Source organism: Dreissena polymorpha, chromosome 1 (assembly GCF_020536995.1).
Source record: "Dreissena polymorpha isolate Duluth1 chromosome 1, UMN_Dpol_1.0, whole genome shotgun sequence".
NCBI lineage: Eukaryota > Metazoa > Mollusca > Bivalvia > Myida > Dreissenidae > Dreissena > Dreissena polymorpha.
In genome coordinates this window covers 78,355,687-78,374,107 of record NC_068355.1, presented here as the reverse complement: position 1 = coordinate 78,374,107, position 18,421 = coordinate 78,355,687, and the positions used below count along the sequence as shown (strand labels likewise).

Sequence of the window (18,421 nt, the reverse complement as noted above, 5' to 3'; positions counted from 1 at the left end):
TTTCATGCTGCCGAACTGATTATTCCAAACCGGTTGCCATCGCGACGAGCAATACTATCATTCACTTGGAATGCACAGTGTGTGTTTGCATGTAGACGTGCGTCACACGGAGGATATATATTTTTAAACTAAAACATACATGTGCATGAACGGCAGCTTAACAGAAATAACATTTTGAGATACCTTATTAAAATGAATACTGATATGCATTATTATAGTCAAAATCCTATGTAAATAGCACGTTATACAAAAGGAAACACATTTACCTACATAAGAAACAAGTCGAGCAACTAACTTGTAAACTCATTATACATACATGCATGTCTATCTGAAACTACTTTTGTTGAGTTTTGTCGTGCTGAAACTTCGTTTAGACTTGTTACTTGTATTTAGATCAACTGCACATATTAACGCACACACGATAAATGGCTATTATTTAAAAAAAAAAGCTAGCACATATAAGAGGAGTACGAATGCAGTGTCTAGCATTATCTTACCTCTTTCGTATCTAAAATATGCATACTACTATCGTATGCATGTTCGTTGTCAAACCGAAGCTTATTATGTCTAGCATGCGGTTTGCATCCCGGTAAATCTCTGATAAATAAAAGTTCTGATTTCTATTGTCACATTACTAGTGGTTTAATTCACATTAAATCTTTTCTTAGGCGAAATCGGAACGTTATGTTTACGAGCTTCCTTCACATATGCAACGTTTACACGATCGTGAATGAGTTGTATTTCGTTTCATATTCCATATCATGAGTACATAGGTAATTCTGAGCATTATGGTTATCAACGTTGAAATAAACTCAATAAACGAAAAAGTATGAATAATTCCTTACCTTTAATATAGTCCAAATCTCACAATCACACTCTCAAAACACACACTAACAGGAAAGGCGAGCTTATCAATCACACCTAGCAGACAAACAAGTGCGCTTTTTACGACGAATGTATTTTGCTATTCACGCGGCATAGAGTCGGGCTAATTTATTCCCGTGGGATATACGGAAATTACCGGACAAAGGATTTGTGTCTACGTCATGATTGTGCGTAAACTGTTCTACTGAACTGAAATTTAATATTTGTACAGCCCGGTTGTTGGTTACATTTTCAGAAACTTGATTATTCGAATGAAAGTCGGGAATTACTCTTTTTTTGTTGAAGTTTGTGTAGAAGAAACCGTTAAGTACGGGCATTTTTATGTGAACCATATTTACACGATGATTTATGTTTTATTACCTGTTCAAATTTAAGACCTGCTCGACAACGATATTCTTGAATAGCGCCAATTATTTGGTTCTCAGTTCAGGCTCATTATATTTATTTGGCGTTCTGTGGTACAGGACTTTTACAAAGTTGTACTTTTATTATGAATACTGTGTTGCAATCGAACTGTTTGTATGCAGTGTGATATTTGACATACATGTACCATATAGATCCTTAACACACACGCTCAAAAAGATGGGGATGAATAATAACATGTCTTATCACGGGGTACTTTAACCCATTTATGCCTAGTGGACTCTCCCATCCTTTTAAATTTGATCAATTTATTTCCAAAATTAGGGGTGTCTAGTATATTAATTTCTATATTTAGAATATTTCTAACAGAAATTCCTTTAAGCAAACAGCGCAGACCCTGATGAGACGCCGCATCATGCGGCGTCTCATCTGGATCTACGCTGTTTGCCAAGGCCTTTTTTCTAGACGCTAGGCATAAATGGGTTAACACATAATTGTTTAGCAAAAAACTTGCTCCAAACTTCCTTTGAATTAAGAATAAGATATAAATTAAAAAAGAAACTACTCATAAAGAATGCAAACATATTGGGCTTTAGAATATAATATAAAAAGGTGTTCGTTTCAGTTTGACAAAAATATTTACTGTGTCATATTTATAAACAAATATGTTCCAAATTTTGCTTATTGGTCATTTTGATGCGCGGCTACCTAAAGATACAAGCTTAATTTCGTCGTGTCTTATAATAAGTACATGTATGCTCTTAAAAAAGAAACGTGCTCGCAGAATAGAAAACAAATGAATAGAATTGCATGCATACACTGATCTAAGAAATTGGTGATTACCGGTAGCGATGCGTCAAAACTTGCATTCTTATTTTAATTTGTAGTGCAATGTTTAATTAGTTTTAAAGCTTTTTATTTTGCTCGATTGCCTACGCAGAGGGGTAATAACGTGATAGTCAAGATGGCGACGTCCATTCCGAGACAGTTATTTTTCGCTTCTTTATACCCTTTATTACTTTTGTTTATTTTTTAAATGACGCTCACTTTCCAGCCATCTCTGTGAAAAGGTGATAAGCGTTTATTTCGTATTTAAATTCGCTTTATATCTCGACTTTACTCCCCGCAAATTTTCTTTGTGGGGCCCTAATTAGGTCATCCCGCTAAGAAATTTCGCAGCGAGTAAAGTCGAGATGTAGAGAGAATATAACTATTAAATAAACGCCAGTAATTTTCATGCTAATATAGCTGGACAGTGAGCGGAATCAAACCATTTAATACAAGTATAAAGGGTATAGAATGGGGAAAAATACCTGCTTTGAAATGGACGTCGCTATCTTGATAATCACGTGATTACCCCCTCTGCTACGGCTTATTCGAAACGCTCTCAAGTCATTTTCCTGGGTCTAGAACCAGTACATAGTGTCTATGGGGGAAATCTAAAGAAAATTCCCACAGTGGGGATCGAACCCGTGACCTCTCGATCGCTAGGCGGATACCATAATTAAATATGCTTATAACCTCAATGCGGTGTGTATTGTTCCTTTATACAGCGATACATAACAGTTCGAAATATAATGCACATGTATTTCCGAATATTGATACCATATACTTGTTCCATGATAATGCAATCGTTTCTCGTAACTCCACGAAGATAAGTGCTTGGTTCCAATCAGATAATATAAAATTCATTTCCAAATAGTGTTTGATGATGGATGAAACTTGTCAAGGTATAACAAATGGGTAAGTTTGTTTGTGGTTCGTTTTATCCTTCGTTACATTATGAAAGTCTTGACGACTTGCCTAAAAAGATAAGGAGAGTAACCGTGTTGGTGTGTTTCCAGGCGTTTTCACCTTCAATCGGAATCGAACCCATTTCCTCAACGGCGGAAACCGTATCAACTAGCGACTGTGGCATTTTGATATATGCTTGCATAAAGTACATAGCCCGGCTGATATTGCAAAACACGATGAAATAAATAATAACATCCGCCCTATTGGTATATTCATGAACGCCTGTACTTCTGAAGTATTATGTCTATACATACTATTTTATAGCACTTCAAAAAGCTCGTCCGCGTGGTTTCGATTTCACAATATACAATGCACGATTGCAAATCGACAGTTTAAAAATTAACCGTCTTTAAAGAGTGTGTTAAAAATATCAAAAATTCAATAATATTTGAAGATCCATTATCTATAGTGAGAATAAATGAGTGTTAAAACTTCTAATTTTAACTGTTTACTTATTAATTTTATTTTCTTATATTTATACACTGTGTTTGTTAGTTTTTTACCATTTACGGTCTTACTGAGTTTTTATTCTTGGCCATATAGGGAATCCTTTCGTTGCGATAATAAGAGACACATATGGAAGTCCGTTACTGCATTTAAATGTATTGATTTCAAAAGTATCAATCAATACAAGGATTTAAAAATACGAAATCACTATACAACGAAGACAAGGAACACATATCTTAATATTGCAATGTTATTAACATTTAAACGATGATGATGATGATGATGATGATGATGATGATGATGATGATGGTGGTGGTGGTGGTGGTGGTGGTGGTGGTGGTGGTGGTGGTGGTGGTGGTGGTGGTGGTGATGATGATGATGATGATGATGATGATGATGATGATGTTGATGATGATGATGATGATGATGATTATGATTATGATTATGATTATGATGATGATGATGATGATGATGATGATGATGATGATGATGATGATGATGATGATGATGATGATGATGGGTGGTGGTGGTGGTGGTGTTGGTGGTGGTGGTGGTGGTGGTGGTGGTGGTGGTGGTGGTGGTGGTGGTGGTGGTGGTGGTGGTGGTGGTGGTGGTGATGATGATGAGGATGATGTTGATGATGCTGCTGCTTCTGCTGCTGCTGATGATGATGATGCTGGTGATGCTGCTGATGATGCTGATGCTGATGCTGATGATGATGATGATGATGATGATGATGATGATGATGATGATGATAATGATTAACAATACACTAAATTATTCAATTAGTGTATCATAAAACCTGTGGTCGTTTTGTTTTCCTATTTTTTGCAACCGATTGTTGATATTTCTCGACATATTTTGGGGGTTTAAATCTATTCTTTACTCTAAGGCTGGGAATGGGTTGTGATTTCCGGACATTGTGTTTTACTACATATAATACTACTCTTTGTGATTCGAATGTCGTTTTGATTCCTTTTTTATAAGTGTTTTTTTTTTTGCACATTCATTAACAAAGTGTGTTTTTTCAAGGTTCGGTTGGCTGCAATCGTATAAGTCAAATCGGGAACCATATTTGTAGAAGACGTTTCAAAACAAATTGAACCAAGCTGCCTGCGACACTTTTTTTCCAAAGCCAAAATGCAATTCACACACTTTACGGAGTACGTATTTTTGCCCATAATATAAAATTACGGAGAGGTTTCGATGAAAAGATACTTATCCTGTGGTCCCCATAGCTATTGACTCTAAATGTGTGAGTGTGTGTGAATGTCAGACTTTATTTACAGGTAATCGCTGAGTCGTAGAGACTGCTATCGTCTTTCGCATGAGACGTTAAACCGAGGTGCAGTGTACTAGGTGCTATACACCGGCACTAAAAGACCCAGGGTCACCTCTGGAACGGGGTGTCTCCTGTATCTTGCACTATCCCCCGTAACCATCTTACACGTCTTTCTGGGGGCGATGGCCATATGGGAGACAATCCCGGTGCACTCGATAAAAAACAAAAACAAAAACAACGTCGTAGGGACTATTTTATGTGCTGACCTGCCCATATGACCTTTCAGGGGGAAACATGCTGCAGCAGAAAAATCCTGCTCGACCAGCATTTATTTTTAGATTATGGCATCAGCCAATCAGAATCAGATTACACTTAAGCATAAATCATGTAACGTTGGAGCAATTGATCAACCAAATTTGCATGTTCCTACATTACTTATAGATTTTAAATCTTAATTATTATTTTATGAACAACTACGAAAAAGGATGAGCATTTAATAATAATTGGTTAAAACACATATTATGAGTTTGTTGCAGTTCTTCTAAAGTCATTGTCGGGTCTATTTCGTTTCCGTTGATGTAGCTTATGTCGTCCGTTTGTAAGCTCAAACTTGATTGGCTGACGGGTTCAAGGGCTTATTCTAAAAATAAATGCTGGTCGAGCAGGATTTTTCTGATGCAGCAGAAAATAATGCTGCTCGGGCAGGAATTTTGCTGGTCGAGCAGCATCTAGAAACTGCTCGAGCAGCAATTATGCTGCTCGAGCAGTAATTTGCTGCTCGAGCAGCATTTTTTTTTGCTGCAGCAGAAGTTAATGTTTCGACCCCTTTGGTGCGCCATACAATACTACTCCACCACTACATCTACCGTTCGACTTTATTATCTACAGTTGGACTACGTCATCTATCGTCCAAATATTACTTGAATATTTGAATTTTAACTGGCCATTAACTTTGTTTTTTATTTCTTTTCATAGTCATATCATATTGTAAATAGTTTATTTTAATGTTGTAAATAAATTGATTTATTGTTCACGTTTATTGGTATCTGGTTCTGGAGGGATTATTGCGCTGGGTTATCATAGCTTCTGCAATCCTGACCGTTACAATGTATGAACATTGAAAACACCAATGTTTGCAAATTAACAAACAACATATTTTTTCCATGATTTTGGTGAATTTTTAAATTATAGCAATTGAGAACATTTTATTCTTGTTTAACAAATAATAAGGTTTTGGTTAAATATTATACATGTAATGAAAATAATGACTATCTACATAAAATATGTACAAAAAACATGTATATTTTTCTGCTTATGACATGTTTCATTTTTGAACCTGAAAATCGGTTAAGATACAATTATCATCCTAACTAAGTTTATACAGACCTATGAGACTGAGAAATATATTAATGTAATATTGCATGTGTATATTATCAATAATTGATTTATATAATGGAAGAAAAGTGGGTGTAGTAAGTGAGACATATAAAATGCCTAATATGCATGTTTATATATTTTGAGATATATTAGCTTTTTTTAACGTGTTATGTATGTGATCTATTTTATAATTTTAAGTGCATGAAAATTGATTTTAAACATAAAATACGTTTCTCTTAATAAAAATAGTATAAGTAAAGATACATAGATCATTTATCAACAAAGGGAATACAAATCTCTCCCATTGAGCTTTAAGACAGATTGAGAACCAGAGGCTCACGCTGCAAGATTGGAAGGTTTTGTTTGAAAACGCTGTTGATAATCTAAATTTTCTCCGGTAAAAGGATATTTTTTTCACACGAAACTTATTGATCACTTGGAGTCTAAATCCAATATGGCCGCAAAGATGGCTACCATTAACCTATAAAATATTGTTTTCACAAATAGCATAAACAACATTAATTTCAACCATTTTGATTCGATTTTAAATTTGAGTAATTTATATTATACTATTTTTATACTATACTTTATACAAAGTAATATACTTAAATAATTAACTGTATAGATGAATTTATAATACATGTAATGAAAAAAAGATTAAATACACCTTAACTCGGTAAAAAAAGGTTGTTTTTACCAAAGACATAGTTCAAATCTATTTGGATTAATTAACATACAAACTACATTTAAAATCCACAAAGGAATAAGAATATTATTTTATATTAATGTATCTGAATATGATCCATAATTGTGATATACATGAAAAGAAAAGTAGGTGAGGCAAATGACAAATCTTAAGAAAAAATACATAATGTGCATGTTAATATATTTTAAGATAATTGAGCCTTTTTAAACTTGTTATGTTCACGGATATACAGTTTTATTTTTATACTGATTTGTGCATATGCAGTGCATGTAATTACAATATACATTCCACTAACTCATAACAGTATTGTTGATAAAAATAGGCAAAATGATAATATAATCGTATGCACTTAAGGTAACGCATTTAGATCTCTCAAATGACACACACTTTTGTAAGATATCACTTAAATTGTCCAATGAAACATACCTGATTCGAAACATACAGTGTCATTTTCTTACGAAACACTGCTTAAGAACGTTCAAAACGTGCTGACCTTTATACGTTGTGTTGAAAATGGAAGCAGCAGATCGTTTTATTTTTGCTTTTGTGAAGAAAACGTTTTCACAACAGAGCGGGAGCCAGTGTCAAGGAGCTGGCGCTAAGAACAGAAAACGGCACCAATGCACAAGACATAATTCGACCGACATATCACACTATTATACCCTCAGGACTTAAATTTTGATAAATAATTTCGATTTCAATTTTTCAATACGTCTCAACAAAAATAAATTATCCCAAGTAAAATGATATATTTTGCATATAACACGTTATTCTAAAGTACACAAAAAGAGAATATATGCTTAATTTTCCGATATAAGTTATGGTAATAACAATGACAATAGGTTTATTTGCACTGAAAGGCCTCCGGTCAAAACAACAAACATGTATGCAATACCGGTAATCATAAGTAGTGACATTGTATACAATATAAAGAGTAGTTATAGTGAGATGTCTCAAGTAAAACAAAGAAAAAAAGAAACAAACTTAAGAAGAATGCCTGAAGGTATATAGTCAAACATTAAGGCGTTAGTTAAATGTATTTGAAAAAATATTGAAGGCGGGTGTTATTCAATGCTTGATCAAAATATTTACGATTGGAACAGTTTCGCACAAAATATACACAATTTGCGAGTTTGAATTCAGTTACAGCATGTAACGTAGCGTATTTTTAAGTAAAACATGTATTAAAATGGGTCAACATGTGCGACGTATATTTCAAATGTAAAACGTTGTTGTATAACATACTTCAAATGAAAAGACAGTTTTGCATAACGAAAGGGAACCAAAATCATTGTTATATAACATACTTCAAATATAAGAAAGTTTTGCATATTGCAATTGAACCCCTTTATCGGAATCTCAAATATCATACATAGCAGCGTTGAACCACACAAAGGTGACCCATTTCATAATAACATGTTATGATATTGTAGGTCATTTCCATGATCGACATATTTGTTGTAGCTACCAGATCCATAGGCAACCACTAAGTGTTAATAGAGAATCAGATTTTGTTTTGGGCAGACTCGGCAAGCTTATACATCGGATTTATTAGAATAGTTAATCGCGGGACAGACCGGTAATAGGGGTATTCCACTACGATCCGATTCCGCACGATTTGTCCCGATTTCCAATATTTTGAGGTCGGCGACATTCGTAGCTCAATCGGCGAAGGTCCTAACTCATTCGTAGCCAGTCGTGGGCCGGTCGTCGGCCGGTCGTAAGTGATTCCTGCAACTCGTGAGCTCCCGAAAAATCGTGGCCAGATTTTAAACGTGTTTAAAATTTTGCCAGGACCTCCAAGACTGAATTAAATCGCAGTTGATTCGTAACAACGTCGTAGTGCGTTCTTGGGCGTCGTAATGGAATCGTAGGTAATTCGTGACACAATCGGGAAATCTGTGATCACGTGATCTGTCTACGAATCAGCTACGACTTTGTCAAGACTCTCACGAGTTCACCAAGAGTGAGTTGCGATCCCGCTAAGATTCTCGCGATTTAGATCAAGACTCTCACGAGTTCACCCCGAGTGAATAGCGAGCCCGCTAAGACTCGCGCGATTTAGATCAATATCAATAGATATTGGCGCCTAATTCATGGGTGCGTTCGGTGAGGTCCTACCTTGGTCGTGATCGATCTGCATCGTTCGTAGTACAGTCGCAGTAGATTCTTACACATCGTAGTGAAGTCGCGACCCTATTCGCAAGACTTCACCCGAACCCCACGTTCGTCGTAACTCAATCGTACCAGTGTCGTAACTCAATCGTAGACTTCACGAGTCTTCCCGATTCAATAAATGTGATAAATCGTAGCCAATCGTGGGCTTGTTTTCGTAGTGGAATAGGGCCATTAGGGTCTTGCCGCCCGCTCTATATTTAGTTGTGAGCATTAGCTCACAACTAATTAAGAGAGGCAGGTTTGTAAGTCAGTCTGCTTTAGCTACGCTAGGAACGATAACTGCAAGTTAACTACGCTAGGAACGAGAACCACTGCCTGTTTATACTTCACGTTCACTGGTACACTGCAGCAGACAGCTTGTAAAGACTTAAATTTTAAATAGAATGCTATCAGATGTCCTTTGTTCTAAAAGACACGTTTTATAGTTGAATTACTTTTCAACTCTCGGTTAAGAAATTCATTTACAAGCTCCGCCTCCAGGTTGTTGCCAGTCCCACATCGCAGGTTGACGGTACGAGTCCATATCAGATCTTTTCTCAGACGTTGTGGCAACCACCCGTTGATTGCTGGAAAGATATATTATATACTTTTAAGGACATCTGAAAAGAGAGAACTGAACTCTCGCATTTTTACTGGTACCATTTGCATGAGTTTGTTCTTAAGACAGGTAAACGTATTTAAGTTTTTGCCGTATCAGTGTTTCTTAGCCATTGCAGTGGTGATCAAATTTTGCACCTTAGGACATATTGAGAAATTGAAATCATGAGTTTGAGGCGTACCTGATCAAAATTCACCAGATGAGTCCCAAAATATCTTCAAATTCCGTCCTGCCAACATCTTCCTTCCTGTAGAAACAGAATGCTATGAAGGCACGCCATTCCATGCCCGCCTATGCAACCTATGTCACACAAACGAAATAGCTACTGAAAAACACTATTTAATGACATGCCCTTATTTTGATAACGAACGGCATCGATATATTGGAAACCTGCTAAAAAGGCATATGACATTTAATGAAATCATAACGACACATCAATAGCAGCAATGAAACAGCTTTCGAAATTTGCCAAAATAAAAATGGAGGAATATACCAGGCATTTGACTAGGCTATAAATGCCAAATCCTTAGTTCTTAATACTTTTTTTTCAAGCCAAGAGCAGCGAACGCCAATGCCTCATTACTCACTTACTTTGCTTGCTCATAATGTACGTTTATCGAAAAACTATAACCTTAATGTATGTACTCTGTAATAACACTTAGTTTCCAACTGTAAAATGCCCTTCCCTCCAACCCGAACGTCTTCTCTCAAATGAAAACAACACATATGAGAAATACAGCTTTTATATTGGATAAGCCTGCGTACTATCGGATGACACAATGCTATTGATAATGCGTTTATACATTACACAAATGACATTATTATATACATTCGATGCTCTTTACAAATATGCAACATTATAATCATCTATATATTCATAAGAAAACTTGTCATTCATAGCCTTTTACCTAAACTTAAGAAAAATATATGTGTAAAACCGGTCAGTATCGCCAAGCTGAATGACAATTCATCGTGCGTTCACCCGCATATACCTTTCTACAACGCCCTCTAACGGCGACTTATCTTATTCAAGGGAAATTAATTTTCCTCTTATTTACTTTGTTCAAACTAGGAATATAATATTTCCCTCCAACCCGTACAACTTCTCTCAAATGAAAACAACAAATATGAGAAATACAGCTTTTTTTTATTGGATAAGCATGCGTACTACCGGATGAAATAAAAGTTCGGGCAATATGATACATGAACGACAAGTATTCAAGAACACTCAATTTAAATCTCACAATCCAAGTGATTAAGAAGCAAGTAATCCAATAACTCCAATATCATCTTTCACGTAACTGTCTTTTGCACTGTCACTAGATCACCGACCATGTATCTTAAAGAGTCTGTCCCTTACATCCTGATTAGCAGCACTACTAGCTTCTCCTGACCTCAGCGAATGTAAACAAAAACTATTAATGTCTTCAACATGCGGTTTAAAAGCTTCTATAAACTGCTGACATAGATTTGTTCTTTCTTGGTATATGTTAAGTTTTTGTCTTAGATAAATTACAAAACAGAAAATCATCACCATTTAAACCAGTCAATTCAATATAATTTTGCAGTTCACATATGGACATAAAATAGGTCCGGATTTAGCAATCACTATCCAAGAACCATCTCTATAATTGTCTGTTTTACTGCATTCAATGAACACTTTCATGTATGTATTATCAAACATAATATCGCACACTTTCAATTGTAACAATTCAGAAATGCGCATAAACCCCGCATAACCTAATAAACTTACAACAATAATTATTTGAGACATAACATCTTTTTCCTTATACAAACGATTGAAAATCGATAATAATATGTCAATAGGCTCTTTTTTAACTACTCCAGAAGATTAAAGTATTTTTGTTGCCTCTAAAACGTTAATTACTAGCTAAGAGTCTGCAGGAGAATATAAGCCATGTAAGTCATGCATCCATTTTATTCCATAAAAAGCAGAAATAGCAAGTGCTGAGGTTTTAGCGCTTTGTATGATAGTCACTAAATACCTGGAATGCCTTCACGGGCAGAATATCACCAGTCCCCAGCTGATTGCTCAAAGCCCAGTTTCTCCACCGCATGAATGCGTATTCATATATTGAACAGGTACTGACTGCTCTGCTTTTTCGCAGTATGTCCTGGAGAAGCTCCACCCTGTCCGCCAAGACTTCCGGTAGCGCCTGCATCTCATCAATGTGTATCTGAAAAACATATGGAAAAAGTAAAAAGAAAATTAAATACAAAAAAACTTGTGTACACAAATATAATGATCACAATATTTTTAACATTTATACAAACGTTTCTCAAACGTTAAAATTTAACAAGGTTAAATATTCAGACAAGCGTCTTTACAATGTCAATTTTCTACCAAGCATCTTTATGACCAATATCGACAAGCGTCAATATTCAAGACAAGCGTCTTTACAATATCAAATTTCTAACAAGCATTTTGGCGACGAAAATTGACAAGCGTCAATATTCATACAAGCGTTATAATGTCACTATTCTGACAAGCGTATTCATGACCATGATCGTCAGCGTCAATATACAGACATTTATCTACTTTTTAATCTGCCAGTTCTATGGTAATTTCTTACAAAAATCACAGTTATAAATCAAATCAAATCTTAAAATCCACAAATCATGCGATCATATCAAATTTCAAATCTGCGTTACCGAACATACCATTACCACTTTTACATTGCGTATAAAACCGCTTTTCTTTTGGTAAACTAATGACCAATGAAATCTCAGACATGAAATGTCCATGTGGGCATAACAATCGCCAAAATAATACTGACGTCCAATTTGGCACAAACAAAACACACCGTGCTATATCAGCTCTCAATTTTGTTCAGAACTCTTGGAATAATATTTATTGGGGGCACGAACAAGCCTATGTCAAATTACCATGGGGTGTAAAAGGCATCTATAACTTCTGATCCGGGATTCCAATATATTAAACAGAATTTCTCCAATTTTCTGTTATAATGCGATGCGAACCAGTCAATTTTGAGCATGCCGAAATGTCCAACAATTAATGCAAACAATTCTTCAGATATACCCCAATCATCCATATATTCTATCCTTCACGAATAGTCAGCTGTCTCGTTATCATTACTCGATACCCACTCAATCTCTAACAATAAACTGTTGCTCAAACATACTTAGAAAATGTCCATAGCTAAATGCTGCAATTTCCTTTTCATAGTACCTTTCTTAACAATAGCTAACACCTTGATATTCCGTAAACCATTTTACCCTTTGATTGGCAAGCAAATATCTGAGAGAACACAACTCTGAATACAGCAGTTAATTCCCTCCATGTTGATGACATCGTTTGCCTCTTCAACCGACCACATTCCATGTGAGATACCATTTTTCGCGTCAACAACATAACCACCATACGCTGCATGGCTCGAGTCGGAATAGACAACCGTCGTACATTTGTGAGAATAAAAAATGTCCCTCTTTTTCAAATGTAACACATTTTAATTCCAAAACATTATTTCCTCGACACTCTCATCGGAAATATTTATTTGAGAATCCCAACATTTTGCTGTGATAATATCTAAATTCAAATATCTTTTCATAATTTGGGATATATTACCAATGACACTCGATATAGATATAATATAACCGACAAAGCTAGCATTTTCATCACTGGAATGTCCTTATGTAATCTTAATTTCTCTAACAAAAAATGAGCCATAGTTTTATCAGTCCTAAGCGATGCTATTTGAATTACACCTTGTGACGAATATATCGCACCTAAGAACTGCACAACCTGAAAAGGCTGCCAAATGCATTTATCTGTCTTAGGAATGAAGCCCATACAATGCAGATCATGTTTAACCTGCGAACCTAATAGCAAAGTACTTTCATAAGTACATGTTACAACCAAACCCGTCCAGATTATCTTTTTACAAACCGATGTACATCATCAATTGCAGATCATTCTCAGACAAGCGTATTATGATCTTAATCGACCTTAAATCATAGACAAGCGTCTTAAATGATATTTAATCACAGACAAGCATCTTAATGATATTTAATCAAAGACAAGCGTCTTAAAATGATATTTAATCATATACAAGCGTCTTACTGATATTTAATCACAGACAAGCGTCTTACTGATATTTAATCAAAGACAAGCGTCTTAAGTGATATTTAATCATAGACAAGCGTTTTACTGATATTTTATTCCAGACAAGCGTCTTATTCAAAATAATCTCTTGTTAATCATCAAATTCATATATATACTCATCTTTAATTGTCTCTGAATTCTCGATGTTGAACTACTGCTTGGTACCGGAAACGGCATTGACTGTGTGGCTGGTGTCCGGACCTCTGGCGACGTAAGGACTTTCGCGCCGGAAGTGAGAAAACTCTCCACATGCGTAGCAGCTGTCACGACCTGTTGTATCCGCGATACGTATCAATTTGTTCCTTTTCCTTTTCGCACGCCTCCGTAACTAAATCTCGACAATTATCGTCTTTCCCATATTCTCTGCTCCATTCTATTTGTTTCAAAATGTCTACAGTTTCTTCGTTGAATTCATATTGTACCATGTTGCCCTTGAATCGCCACGTAATTTCCTTTTCCTTTTTTAAACGTTTCACCTCCTCGTAGGCTGTCACGGCCGTGTCTTTCAGTTCATCTTTCAAGTTCCGAACCATACACTTCTGGGTCAGGTTTAATGAGAGCGACCATGGTCGGGCGACTATGGTTGTACCAGCACATAATCGTCGTGCGACGATAACCGAGTTTACTAGAGAGCGACGATCGTCAGTCGACCGAGCGACCGCTGTTCACCCTTCACACCACGACTGATCGTCGCTTGACGCTTTGTCGGCACCCAAAACCCGTGCCTGGAGACTCACAGGCAATCTGCGACGGTATCAATATCGTCTGAGCACCTGTAGGACAATCCCAGACAGTCTGCGACGGTTTCAAAAGGTCTCCTAGATCAGCTGGGCACCGGCAGGAGACTCCTAGACAGTCTGCGACGGGGTCAAGACCATCTGGACAACTTCAGAAGACACACAGACAGTCTGATACAGTGCCAGAGAGTCTTAAGGACCGGCGAGGCACCTGCAGGAGACTCCAAGACAGTTTACGATGATGCCAAGACCGTCTGAGCACCTGCAGGAGAATCTCGGACTGTGCCAGAAGTCTCACAGACCTCCGCGGCAGCTGCAATAGACTCTCAGACAGTCTTTGACGATGGCAATACCGTCTTGGTACCGGCACGAGACTCCCAGACGGTGCTAGACGGTGGAAAGACCGTCTGGGCGCCGGCAGGAGACTCGCACACGGTGCCAAACGAATATACTAGACCGTCGGTGCACAAGCAGGAGATTCCCAGACAGTCTGCGACGGTGCCAAGACCGTCAGGGCACCTGCAGGAGACTCCAAGACGGTGCAAGAAATTCTACCAGACCGTCGGGGCACCTGCTAGAGACTCTCAGACAGTCTTCGATGATGCCAATGCTGTCTGGACACCAGCCGGAGACTCCCAGACAGTCTCCCAGACCGATGGGGACATGCAGGAACTCTAAGACAAACTGCGACGGTGCCAAGACTGTCTTGGCAGCTACAGGAGACTCCCAGCCATTCTGCGATGTTGCAAAGTACGTCTGGGAACATGCAATAGACTGTCAAAGACTGTCTGAAAGTCTTCTGCTGGTGCCGAGACGGTACTGGCACCGTCGCAGACCGTCTTTGAGTATCCTGCTGGTGCCCAGACGGTTTTTCGCACCCTCGCAGACTGTCTGGGATTCTCCTGAAGGTGCCCTGACGGTCTGGGAGACTTCTGGCACCTTCTGGTAGTCTCCTGCAGCTGTCCAAACGGTCCCGGCACCGTTGAAGACTGTCTAGAAGTCTCCTGTGGGTGCCTCGCCGGTCTTGGAGATTTTCTGGCAGCGTCGCGCAGACTGTCTGAGAGTCTCCTGCAGGTGCCCAGACGGCCTTGGCACCGTCACAGACTGTCTGGGAGTCTCCTACTGGCGCCCAGACGGTCTTGGCACCGTCGCACACTGTCTCGGAGTCTTCTGCAGGTGCCCTGCCGGTTTAAAAGACTGTCTGGTACCGTCGCAGACTGTCTGGGAGTCTCCTCCAGGTGCCCAGACGGTCATGATATCGTTGCAGACTGTCTGGGAGTCTCCTGCAGGTGCCCTGTCGGTTTCAAAGACTGTCTGGCACCGTCGCAGACTGTCTGGGAGTCTCCACCAGGTGCCCAGACGGTCATGATATCGTTGCAAACTGTCTGGGAGTCTCCTGCAGGTGCCCAGACGGTTTTGGCACCGTCGCAGATCGTATTAGAGTCTCCTGCAGGTGCATCGCCGGTCTGGTAGACTTTCTGACGACGTTTCATACTGTATCGGGGTCTCCTGCAGGTGCCCAGATGGTATTGGCACTGTTGCAGACTATCTAGGAGTCTCTTGCAGGTGCATCGCCGGTCTGATAGACTGTCTTGGCACCGTCGCAGACTGTCTAGGAGTCTCCTGCAGGTCAGTCGACCACGCAGTCAACCGACTACTGTCGGGTTATGTAGATTTTTATTAAACCGGACCCTGTTCTCTCAATTCGTCGAATAACAATTTTAATTTCTGATGCAAATCCCCGACTTGATTTTGCTCCGTCATGTTGTACACGCCGCTGACACTCAAAAATTAATGTGTAAAACCGGTCATTATCGCCAAGCTGAATGACAAATTCCTCGTGCGTTCACCCGCATATACCTTTCTCCAACGCCCTCTAACGGCGACTTATCTTATTCAAGGGAAATTAATTTTCCTCTAATTCACTTTGTTCAAACTAGGAAAATTATATTACCTTAATCTTCCGAGCAGTATCCAATCAATTTTTGCACATGCATTTAACACAAGGAAATATACAATGTTAACTGCACACGGTCTCAAACGAGTCGCAAAGGCCAATGTGTGAAATAGAGCATTGGCGTAGCCACCGGTCGCTCGCTAAGAATTATTACGATATTAATTGCGTGATGTATTTAACTTTATGTACAATATAAAGCATATTTATATTCATGTTAGTTACAATAGCTTTTAAAAAGTGTGCAGTATGAAACACAGTACCCTCTATGGAACGCCCTAGCTGTCTTACGTTGTCACATTTCTTTCTGTCTTCTTAAGAAGGTGTCGTATTATGTCAAACCGTCGTGTTATCTTGTCCAAATGTGGTGTTGACTTGTCGAAATACAGTCCTATTATGTCAAACCGTCGTGTAATCTGGTCCAAATGTGGTATTGACTTGTCAAATGGTCATGCTATCTTGTCAAAATCATGTGCTGACTTGTCAAAACACAGTCATATTATGTCGAACAGTCGTGCTGTCTTGTCAAAATCATGTGCTGACTTGTCAAAATATAGTCCTATTATGTCAAAACGTCGTATCATGTGCTGTATTTTGACAAGTCAACACCACATCTGGACAAGATAGCACGACTGTTCGACATAATAGGACTTCTAACGCGGGAATACCAGAAAAAGTCATAGTAAAAAGTCATTTTGCGAAGAATGAAAAAAAACATTTAGTAAGGAAAATACAAACTTTGTATCTTGAGGTTCAATCATGTTATATCCCCTCCTCTTTATGAGTTATACTACTTGTATGTTTTATTTCGTGGCGAATGAATCGTCCAATATAAGATATGCAATTGTTTAATTACAAGACTAGCAGTTGTAAATAAGATAAAGACTAAATAAAAACGGATAATATTTTCTAGAGTTTCGTTTTGCTTCATATGTTCTGTGGCATTGGTAAATGATGAACCCAACCTGTTATAAAAGATAATGTTATATATTCAATGTAATATAACATTATTTGTTCTTATGTTGGCGAGGTTGAACATGAGACTTTTTATTAAAAGAAATGTCATCAAACGTTATGATTTCCCCAATAAGAGCAAAAACATTCAATTCTGTCATTAACGATTGTCATAAACAGGATATGTGTGCAAGGGTCGCCATACTTTACAGAAGAGTATGAATGGATGTATTCGAATATTAGATTGTTTAATGTAGAAATGAACTTTTGCCAAAGAATTTAGTGATCGACTTATACTGCCAAAACGTACAGCACAATCACTAAAAAAATTATATGATTTGTAACGGTTAAAACATTGTTGATAATATATATTTTTATAAAATCATACAGTCGACTGTTTTCTTTTCATTTTGGTAACCAACGTGAGAGTCAGGTTTGATATTAGTATAATCAGACCATTTGGTCAGTCAATTTAAAAGTACCTGCCAATATGTCTTAAATAAATATCTATTTAATTTAAATCCGCGGTTATTTGTAGCATCACATGATTCACTGCCTTAAAGTATTTGTGTAATGAAACCTTTCCCAAAATTTCAGGGTACAGCGCATAATAAAACATATTGTTAATATTTGTTGATGAAAAACGTTTTAAAAGATTTACAAACTGGTTTAATTATTACAGCTAAATTCTGTCACGCCGACTAGATTGTCCATAGTGTGCATGTTACTGCCATGTATATAATTATTCCATACTATAATGTAATTTATTTCAAATTAAATGAGGATATTTGTAGATGCAAACATGACAGTTTTTGACTTCATCGCTGACTTTTTTAGTGTTTTTTAAATGTTTTGTTGTGTTTAAGCAATATTAATTGACCGTGCAATTTTAGTTATCTTATAACAAATTTTGCTATACTACGAATGGTATTTTCTTAATACTTGATGGTAATTAGCGTGTGGCTATGATATTAATTAGTGAAAACATCATTTTAAATGATA

At 37.5% G+C, this 18,421-nt stretch overlaps 1 protein-coding gene across 4 annotated transcripts in view; it reads right to left on the bottom strand.

Moving 5' to 3' along the window:
• Nucleotides 1-941, bottom strand: part of LOC127836907 (E3 ubiquitin-protein ligase TRIM56-like) — a 28,339-nt gene extending 27,398 nt beyond the window's left edge. For all 4 annotated transcript variants that reach the window (XM_052363561.1, XM_052363588.1, XM_052363580.1 and 1 more), the window contains exon 1: nucleotides 846-941. The gene's annotated coding sequence lies outside the window, so the exon portion shown is untranslated. The remainder of the gene's footprint in view (nucleotides 1-845) is intronic.
• Between the last annotated feature and the right edge of the window lie 17,480 nt (nucleotides 942-18,421).